Source organism: Leptidea sinapis, chromosome 46 (assembly GCF_905404315.1).
Source record: "Leptidea sinapis chromosome 46, ilLepSina1.1, whole genome shotgun sequence".
Classification (NCBI taxonomy): domain Eukaryota; kingdom Metazoa; phylum Arthropoda; class Insecta; order Lepidoptera; family Pieridae; genus Leptidea; species Leptidea sinapis.
Window position 1 is genome coordinate 6,020,657 of NC_066310.1, and position 10,262 is coordinate 6,030,918.

The following is a 10,262-nucleotide window of genomic DNA, read 5'->3' on the forward strand; positions in this document are numbered from 1 at the left end:
GTTATTTTTTTATTTATTATATTAACTGATAATTCTACCCTGAAACTTATTTAAAAAAAATATGTTTAGAAAAGCCGATTTAAAAAACTGAAAAGTTTAAAATAACATAATAAAGATTTAATGTAATACACCTCGTATGCAAACCTTTAATATTAATAAAGTACTACCTATTGATAGGGTTTATGTCGGTGGCCCATGCTATAATTTTATTCTGTAAAGTACCTACAGTATGATACTCTTTATTTTTAAGTAGCTATGGGTAGGCGTACGACAACCGATATAGCCAAATGGTTAGTGTCCCCGACTACTAAGCTAGAGGCCCCGGGTTCGAATCCCGGTAGGTGTAATGATTTATATGATGAATATGGATGTTTATTCCCAAGTCATGGATGTTTATATGTATTTATGTATGTTTAAGTAAGTAAATTGTATTAAATCACAGCCCTGGTTCGATGCGTCAGTTAAAGCAGCATCTGACTGCAAAAAACAGGCGTATCGAACTTGGGTTGCGGCGCTGGGCACAAAGGATCCGAACTGCAAAGTTCTTAAGAGGAAATATAACCGTGCCTCCAGATTTTTTAAGCGGCAAATCGCCCGTGCGAAGTCTAAGCACGTCGTCAAAATCGGCGAGCAGCTTTCCAGTTACCCGACCGGAACACGCAAGTTCTGGTCGTTGTCGAAAGCTGCTCTTGGTAACTTCAACCAGCCGTCCATGCTGCCGTTGCACATGAGGAATGACACCCTGGCCCATACGGCAAAAGAGAAAGCCGAGCTCCTGTGCGCTCTTTTCGCCTCCAACTCGACACTTGACGACAACGGAAAAACACCGCCGACCATCCCGCGGTGTCAGAGCTCTATGCCTGAAGTACAGTTCAGACAGAAAACTGTTAGGCGAGCTTTGTTTTCGTTGGATGTCAGGAAGTCGAGCGGGCCGGATGGCATTTCTCCAATCGTGCTAAGAACGTGTGCCCCTGAGTTGACACCGGTGCTTACGCGTTTATTCCGGCACTCTTATTCCAAAGGCGTAGTCCCTGACATGTCCTGTCATGGAAGTCAGCCCTTGTCCATCCGATCCAAAAAAAAGGAAACAGTTCAGATCCGGCGAACTACAGGCCTATTACTATCACCTCCCTGCTCTCTAAAATCATGGAGAGCATAATTAGCCGCCAGCTTTTAGTATACCTAGAGGGTCACCAGTTGATCAACGACCGACAGTACGGCTTTCGCCATGGACGGTCGGCAGGTGATCTTCTGGTATACCTAACACATAGATGGGCGGCGGCTATTGAAAGAAGGGGGAAGGCCTTGCAGTTAGCCTAGATGTAGCGAAGGCCTTTGATCGTGTATGGCACAAGGCGCTCCTCTCAAAACTTCCATCATTTGGGCTTCCCGAGAGCTTGTGCAAGTGGACCTCCAGCTTCCTCACTGGGCGTAGCATTCAGGTCGTTGTCGACGGATATTACTCGAACCCGAAGCCCGTGAATGCTGGAGTGCCCCAAGGCTGTGTGCTATCTCGTACGCTGTTTCTTCTGCATATCAATGATATGTTGAACACCTCCAACATACATTGCTATGCGGACGACAGCTCTGGTGATGCCGTATACACGGGCCATGCAGGTCTCTGTCGGGAAATCGTCGACCAGTGCCGGGAGAAACTTGTGTCTTCTATCGAGTCCTCTCTCGAGAAGGTCGCGGAATGGGGTAAATTGAACCTTGTCCAATTTAACCCCCAGAAGACTCAAGTTTGCGCGTTTACCACTAAAAATACCCCATTTGTCGTATCACCGCTCTTCGAGAACACTTCTCTTAAAGCCGCGCCTAGTATCGGAATACTGGGTCTCGAAATCTCGAGCGATTGCCAATTCCGTGGCCATCTGGAGGGCAAAGCCAAATTGGCTTCGAAGAAGCTGGGCGTCATCAATAGAGCACGGCAATACTTCAAGCCGGCCCACATTCTAGCGCTCTACAAAGCGCAGGTCCGGCCACACATGGAGTATTGCTGTCATCTCTGGTCTGGCGCACCCCAGTATCTGCTCGATCCATTTGACCGCGTGCAACGTAGAGCAGCTCGAATTATCGGGGACTCAGTGCTCTGTGAACGGCTGGATCTCTTGGCGTTGCGTAGAGACATCGCATCATTGTTTGTCTTCTACCGCATTTATCACGGGGAGTGTTCCGAAGAGCTGTTCAACCTGATTCCTGCCGCCGAATTTCACCTTCGCTCGACACGCCACAAGTTAGGATTTCATCACCACCATCTGGATGTATGGCGGTCCTCCATAGTGTGGTTTTCAAGGAGCTCCCTCGTACTACAAAGCTATGGAATGAGCTTCCTTGTGCGGTGTTTCCGGGACAATACGACTGAATGGGTACCTTCAAAAAAAGCGCGTACACCTTCCTTAAAGGCCGGCAACGCTCTTGTGATTCCTCTGGTGTTGCAAGAGAATGTGGGCGGCGGTGATCACTTAACACCAGGTGACCCGTACGCTCGTTTGTCCTCCTATTCCATAAAAAATATATATATATATCGTTGTCTTTTACCCATAGTACAGGCTATGTCTAGTTTGGGGCAAGATAATTTGTGTAATAGTGTGTCAATATTATTATTATTATATTACGAAAGGTGCCGCGCGCCTAAAACAATATAGATCCAAAGAAACGGGAACGGAAAAAAGGAATCGACTCCGAATAAATGCTGTTCGAAACTCTATTTCACATTCTTGTGAGACACTGAAATATCGTGAGGAACGCTTGTTAGCTTTGAATGAAAGATAGCCTTAGGCCCACTTATCGGGACACGGGATAATACCTACTAATAATATATATATAATCAACCTAATTGAAAACTCCTAAAAAAGCCGTACACAAATTATAATAACATCATCAACTTAAACAAAATCATTCACAAAAAATGTTCATTAAATGCAAACTGCTGAACCAAACTACGTAAAAAGGACCAAATGGCAAACATTCCACATCAAACTAAAGAAGAATTACGTTAATCGGATCATAATCTTAACGTAATCGGTGTACATACATAAAAGTACCAAATGAACTGAAAATCTTCTCTTGCTTTTAATAAAAAAAACGGAATAATAACCTTAATATCCCCTATATCCATACCTAGTAATTGCATTGCTTTTATTTGGCGGCGGCCATCTTGGATTTTAAGGTATGGGCAAAAAATTATAGTGAATCAATTTCCAAAGTGGGGGCGATCCTTAAAATATATGCTTTAGGAGTAAACTTAAACCAATTAATCATGAATTGTAATCAAGTGCCTACTGCCTGCATCACATAAAAATTACTGAATTAAACGACGCATTTCACGAATACAACTGGAACATAGCTTTTAGTTTGTTTATTTTGCGTGGTGAATGCGTTACTTTTAAGTTTTGTTACTATTTATTATTGTAGTACTGTTTGTTTCCTCCACATAAATAAATAAATTAATAACAATCGATTTGTAGTTGTTATAGGAATACGCGGTGACCCCAGAAATGTCTAACAGAATGTCAAACGCTCAAATCTTATCCCATTTACAAAATTTTAGTATACAAGGTGTCCAACATGATATAATTTGAAAAAGTCAATACAACTTTGCGAAAAAACATATGTAAGTACCTAGTCTATCTTCCTTGCACTTTAAATATTATAACGAGGAGATTTTATTCGTAGATCCGTAGAAGACTTCATTGACGGATGGCCATAAAGCTAGAATATAATTTAAGATTTAAATCACGCGAATGAGAAAACAATCGAGTTAGGAGAGCGATCATGAAGTGAATTAAGAACGGTCGGCCTTATAGTTAATATAATACAAAATATAACAAGACAAGTATAATATATGAAGCAAATGAATATAATACCACGTGTGCGGGCAAGACTCACATGTTACAATATCTATTGATACCACTTACCAATATAATTCTGTAGCAAAACATAAATTTTAAACTGAATAACGTTATAAACATAACTATTAGCAAAGATGTACAAAAACTTTTAAAGAAGTATTTAAGTACAAAATGCAAATAGGGGAACCTGTTATACCTTGTCACTATGTGTACCTAGGCAATTAGGCTGGTTTCAAAGTCTAGTGTATTATATACGTCACTACTAACTATTCAATTTGAAAGTAGTCACTTACCGGCTACCGCCATTAAGCCGGTGTTTGGTGTTACCTACGTGAAAAAGTTTTTTTGAGAAAGAATTAAGTAGGTATTTTAAATATGCTTTGAAGTCTGATACTTTTAAACGTTTTATAGTAGTGACTGGACTTTCTTTCTTCTCATTGGTTCATTTCTTTAACTAGTATTAAAACAATAATAAAATTACGAGATAAGTAACCCCAAATTATTTAAAATCCACCGTCTTGTTGAAGTAGCAGTGGTGGTGTACCTCGGTCACTGTCAGTCAATTGACAACACGAGTATTGTTGACATTTAGATGTTGTACTTTGGCCAGGAGAATACTTCTTTAAATTATTTCACGTTCACGTAATATAATATTCCTAATAAAATATAAAATAAATTTTGTCTCATTAGAAAAAAATATTATCATTTATTATTATTTACAAGGGAGGCTCCTTTGCACACAATGCCGTCTAGATTATGGGTATCACAACGGCGCCTAATTCTGCCGTGAAGCAGTAGGTAATGTGTAAGCATTACTGTGTTTCGGTCTGAAGGGCGCCGTAGTTAGTGAAATTACTGGTCAAATGAGACTTTACATCTTATGTCTCAAGGGGACGAGCGCAATTGTAGTGCGGCTCATAATTTTTGGGTTTTTCAAGAATCCTGAGCGGCACTGCATTGTAATGGGCAGGGCGTATCAATCACCATCAGCTGAACGTCCTGTTCGTCTCCTCCCTTATTGTCATAAAAAAGCTAAAAATCCTGATAGCTAAAAAATGGTTCACTTTTGCATGATGCATATTATGGAGGTTAAAATTATCGTAAATAGTCACCCCTATCACTGTATACATTTTTTTTTATTTTAAGTTCAAATTTGGATGGAATGGAAGAGGATCATTTTGAAAATAGAACAGATCCCGGGGTATATAATCCGTAGTAAGCGTGGCCTACGGCAGTTCTAGTTCAGACTCAAAAGTGAAAAGGGAAAGGAAGGAAGAGAAGAAGTAGTAGTGGAAAGTGATTAAGAAGATAGAAGAGAACTAGTATTCGGTGCGGGATGATCTATTGAAGGCACCGCCATCGACATGAGGAACAGCGGCAGACCGGCGAAGTGCAAGTTTTAAAAGTGAACGCAAATAAAGACTCGTTCCTTTAAGCGGAGTTATAATTTCCAGTCCCTGACCAACTCTCGTGTCAATATTTTTTTCACTAAAATGCCATAAAACAAGAAAAAGTTTTGAAACTTGGCTTGCAGATTATTTTAAAAACAGGGGGCCTACCATGAACTCTTATTGCGATTCAATTGACAACCTAAAATGAACTGCTTTGCTATTTCGTACCACGACGCTATCTAATTTAGGTTGAGGTCAAATCAACTGATTAAATCGCAATGATGTCAATTGAATGTCAAAAATGATATCAACTGAATCGCAAACTGATTTAGTTCGTTTATTCATTCGTACCATGAGGTGTTATTTCAACCCAAACTGGATAGCTTATTTGTCAAAGTAAGCGATTCGAAAAAAGTTGCTACTTCGTTAGAGGAAAGTGAATAATGTTTTTAATAAATAGAGAAAACAAACAGAAAAGGAATTTTATTAATGAAATAATACTTTATTGGGCTTTTTTGTAAAACAAAATACTGAAAATAAATATCAAAAATGAAAATACTAAAGACGAGGCAGTAAGGGCCCGGGCTATAGCCTATTCGCAAGAACGAATTAAAAAAAATGTACTCTGTGGTCCTGTCAAATCAAACATCAATGGAGGTGCGTTCATAACTCGTTATTTTTACGAGTTAGGAAAAAAGCGCGGGAACTCTTGATTGCTTAGGGCGGTCTTTTTAACTACAAAATTAAATATTTCTATTATATTGTATATAATCCTCATATTTTTGAAAAGTATATAAGTATTTGTATATGTTTATCATTTAATTTGTTTAGTATAAGTAAAAGTCTATATATTTAGTGATTTAGGTTTGTGCTAAGAGATGTCGAAAAGGCGGAAAAAAACCAAGCCGGAACGAGATAAAGGTGAGTCTATTCTAGATTCCACCTCTGAAAGTAGCGAATACTCCGATTCGCGTACAGTTTTGGAAGACCACGAGAACTTTTATTTGCCATATAGGGTGGCCAACTATTGTCGCCGATATCCGGAAGACGCAGGTGCCGGTCATGAATTTATAGTCTTCATAGAGAGTGTCACTGAACAGCCACTTGGTAGTCGTGACATGCTAACTCTTAGTAGCTACGTACTGTCGCTTCATTAAAGGCATTAAATAGCTTAAGAAACTCAACAAATATAAGATAGGAGTAGTGTTTGAACGACCTAATTTGGCTAATACATTCCTAGACAACACGACATTTTTAAGGGAACAAAATATTAAGGCGTCCATCCCAGCTGGTGCCACTGAATTGTCTGGAGTGATTTCCTCCGTACCCATTGATATGTCCAACAAAAAAATTTTCAAATCTTTGTCAAGTACAAAAAAAAATATTTCTGTTCGGCGTATAATGAAAAAAAACAAATCCGATAGTGGTTTATATTACAACCTACACAGGCAGTCATTATTACTTTTGCGTCATCTTCTTCACTCCCAGATTACGTTCACTTAAAGATGTGGCGTCTACCAGTGCGACCTCCTTATGTGCCGCCAGTTAAGCAGTGTTTCCGATGCCTTAGGTTTGACCACTTGGCTAAATTCTGTAAGAATGCTCTGCGTTGCTCAATCTGCACTGAAAATCATTCATATAAAGAATGTACTATACCTATTGACAAAGCAGTATGTGTGCACTGTAAAGGTAACCATCTTGCAGTATCAGGTCAATGCCTTATAAAACAAAAAAAGATATTGGATAGTAAAAATAAAAGTAAAACACCATTATCAGATTTATTTAAACATCCAACAAGCTTTCCATCACTCAATAAGACAGAGAACACACAAGACATCATTAATTTAATTTTATCCAATCCAGCAGCAATGAACCTAATCACAGAATCAATAATAAAAGTCATTACACTAAATAAAACACAGAATCAAAGCATTAGCTCACACGCAATTAGTTCAGCTATTAAAGATACCATACAAATTAAAAATAAAACGTCACATTCAACTGTCACAAACTTAACATAGTACAGTGGAATGCTCAAAGTCTGTTGAGTAACAGACTTGAACTTCAAAACCTACTTTATGAGCAGGACATACATATAGCACTTATATCAGAAACTTGGCTTAAACCAAATATACAGTTTTCTATCAGAGGTTATACAATACTAAGAAATGGTTGTGGTAATGATCACAATGGTGTAGCAATTTTTGTTAGAAATGGCATTTATTTTCAAAAGTTAGAAACATTTTCTGATAACTCCTTGCAAAATGTAGCAATCAAAATTAAATACAAACAAAAAGACATCTCAATTGTTCGCTTTTATAGTCCTGGCAACAGTGTACCTAACATTGACAAATCTAAATTTAATAGACTGTTGCATAGTATTCCAAAACCACTAATAATTGCTGGTGATTTTAATGCTCACCATACCATTTGGGGTTGTAATGGACGATAATGACTTAATGCTCTTAAAAAATGATCAACCAACTACAGTGGGTACTAATTCTTGGAGACCAAATGGACTAGATCTAACAATAGTATCATCTTCATTATTCCTGTGCTGTGAATGGCAAGTTCATTTGGACTCTTTGGGCAGCTATCACTTGCCTACAATCACAAAATTTTCCATGGTAGTGTCGGAAACTGAATCTTCTTCAATTCCATCCAACATTCCTCCACACAGTAATCTGAAAATAGTAAATTGGGACCAATATGAGAACTTAGTAAATGACTTGTTAAAACAATTTGATATAAATAATTGTAATCTACAGAAGTCTTATAATAACTTCTGTTCCATAATTCTTAGAGCGGTAGAAAATTCAGTACCTAAAACCAACTACCACTGTAACAATATTACTAATCTACCTAAAAGAAAGTGACAACTTCCCTGGTGGAATGGGCAATGTACTAAAGTGGTGAAGATTGCAAACAGGCTTATCTGTTATTCAAATCAAATTGCAATATCCAAAACTACATTCATTTTAATCAAGCTCAAGCAAAGAAAAAATGTATATTAAGACTTGAACGTCGTAAATCCTGGACAGATTTTTGCTCCACCATAAATAGGTTAACACCAATGAAACAGATTTGGACAAAAATGAGGAAATTTAAGAATTTATATTCTAATAATGATTGTTTCTCTAGCAATAATTGGATATCCAACTTTTTACACAAATATACTCCAGATACAGTACCAAATTTGACAATTATTCACAATAATCATCCTTTAAATAGCACCAACTCTTTTATGATTGCCCCTTTTACTATTGAAGAATTAAAAGCTGGTCTATCATCAAGAAAGGACTCTGCATGCGGTTTGGATTGGCTCTCCTATAAAATGTTTAAACTCCTAAACTCTTCTAACTTAAATAAGTTTCTAAAAATATTAAATCTCCTATGGAGGAACTCCACTATTCCAGAAGAATGGAAAACAGACTATCTAATTCCAATTTTAAAGCATGGGAAAGATTCTAGTTCAGCTGATTCATATCGTCCTATCACACTAAGCTCATGTGTTGGTAAAATTTTTGAACAATTAATAAAACAGAGATTAATATTTTATATTGAAAGTAACAACCTCTTACCTAATAATCAATTTGGATTTCGATGTGGTCCTTCTGCTTGTGAGAGTATACGGCATTTATGTCTTGACATCCATAGTGCCCAGATTGACAATGAGATATTGGCTGGTGTTTTTTTGGATGTTGTAGGAGCATTTAATAATGTTGATTTAGAACAATTATCATCTATTCTTCTATCCTTAAATGTCCCTGAAAAAATAGTTAGTTGGATATTCAATTTCTTGCATGGTCGTAAACTTTATGTTAGAGTCAATAACCAATTAATAGGTCCTCGATATTCATATAGAGGCATATCGCAGGGCGGAATTTTGAGTCCATTGCTCTTTATAATCTACATAAATCAAATAAATATTGTTTTGGGTAATAGAGTTTCTAACCTCCAATTTGCTGATGATCTAGTAGTGTATAGTTCAGGACTTAATTTATCAAATGTTGTGTTAGATCTTAATGTAGCACTCAAAAAATTGGAGCTTTATTTTCAATATCTTAGTCTTGAGGTCAGTATTGACAAAAGCAAAGTTGTAATATTTTCAAAGCATTCTATAAGAATAAGAGATGCAAAAATATATTATGGTACTCAGGAAATTTCAATAGATAATTCAATAAAGTTTTTAGGGGTTACGTTTTTAAGTAATTTTAGATGGCACAAATATGTTGAAATATTAAAAATTCGAGCATTAAAGGCCTGCAATATTCTGAAATCATTAGCTGGTACATATTGGGGTGCAGACCCACACATCTTGCTAACACTATATAAGTCATTAGTCCGTAGCCATTTTGAGTATGCCTTCTTTTGTTATGTGGAGTAATTACATTAGTGAATAAATTAGAAAAAATACAAAATAAATGCTTAAGGATCATAACAGGCGCTTTTAGGTCTACTCCTATTATATCATTACAAGTAGAATGTAATATTCCCCCATTAGCTCTTAGATTCAAATATCTACAAACAAAATTCTTTCTCAAATTAACTTCTATTAATAATCATCCACTCCTATTAAAGATACAGGACTATATTAACTGAACTGACAATAATTTCTACTATCAAGTAGAAGGCATCTCTGATTTGTTACATTTTTCTTGTGATCATAATCTATTTTCTAGTATTCTTTGGCCATGTTATTTAAATTCTTATAATTCAAAATATACATCTATTAAAATAATTATTAATGAATCATTATAATATAAGAAAGATGTATTTAGTATGCTGTCAGAGTGGCAAAATTATAACCAACTTTATACTGATGGATCTAAAAGTAATACTGCTGTCTCTATGGCAGTTTATGACATACAACTGCGGAGTGGGTTTGGTCATAGGTTAAATACATATATATATATTACATACATACATACATATATTCTGCTCTAGAATATATTGGAGAACAGTCATATAATAATTGGATTGTTATAACGGATAGCATGAGTGTTTTAAAAGCTTT

At 36.8% G+C, this 10,262-nt stretch overlaps 1 long non-coding RNA gene across 1 annotated transcript; it reads right to left on the reverse strand.

The window, feature by feature from the left end:
• Positions 1–7,004: 7,004 nt before the first annotated feature.
• LOC126977865 (uncharacterized) lies at positions 7,005–9,344 on the reverse strand. Its single transcript, XR_007732442.1, has 2 exons — positions 8,827–9,344; positions 7,005–7,929 (listed from the first exon to the last, which is right to left on the reverse strand). It is a non-coding gene; the product is annotated as an uncharacterized LOC126977865 (long non-coding RNA).
• Positions 9,345–10,262: the final 918 nt, after the last annotated feature.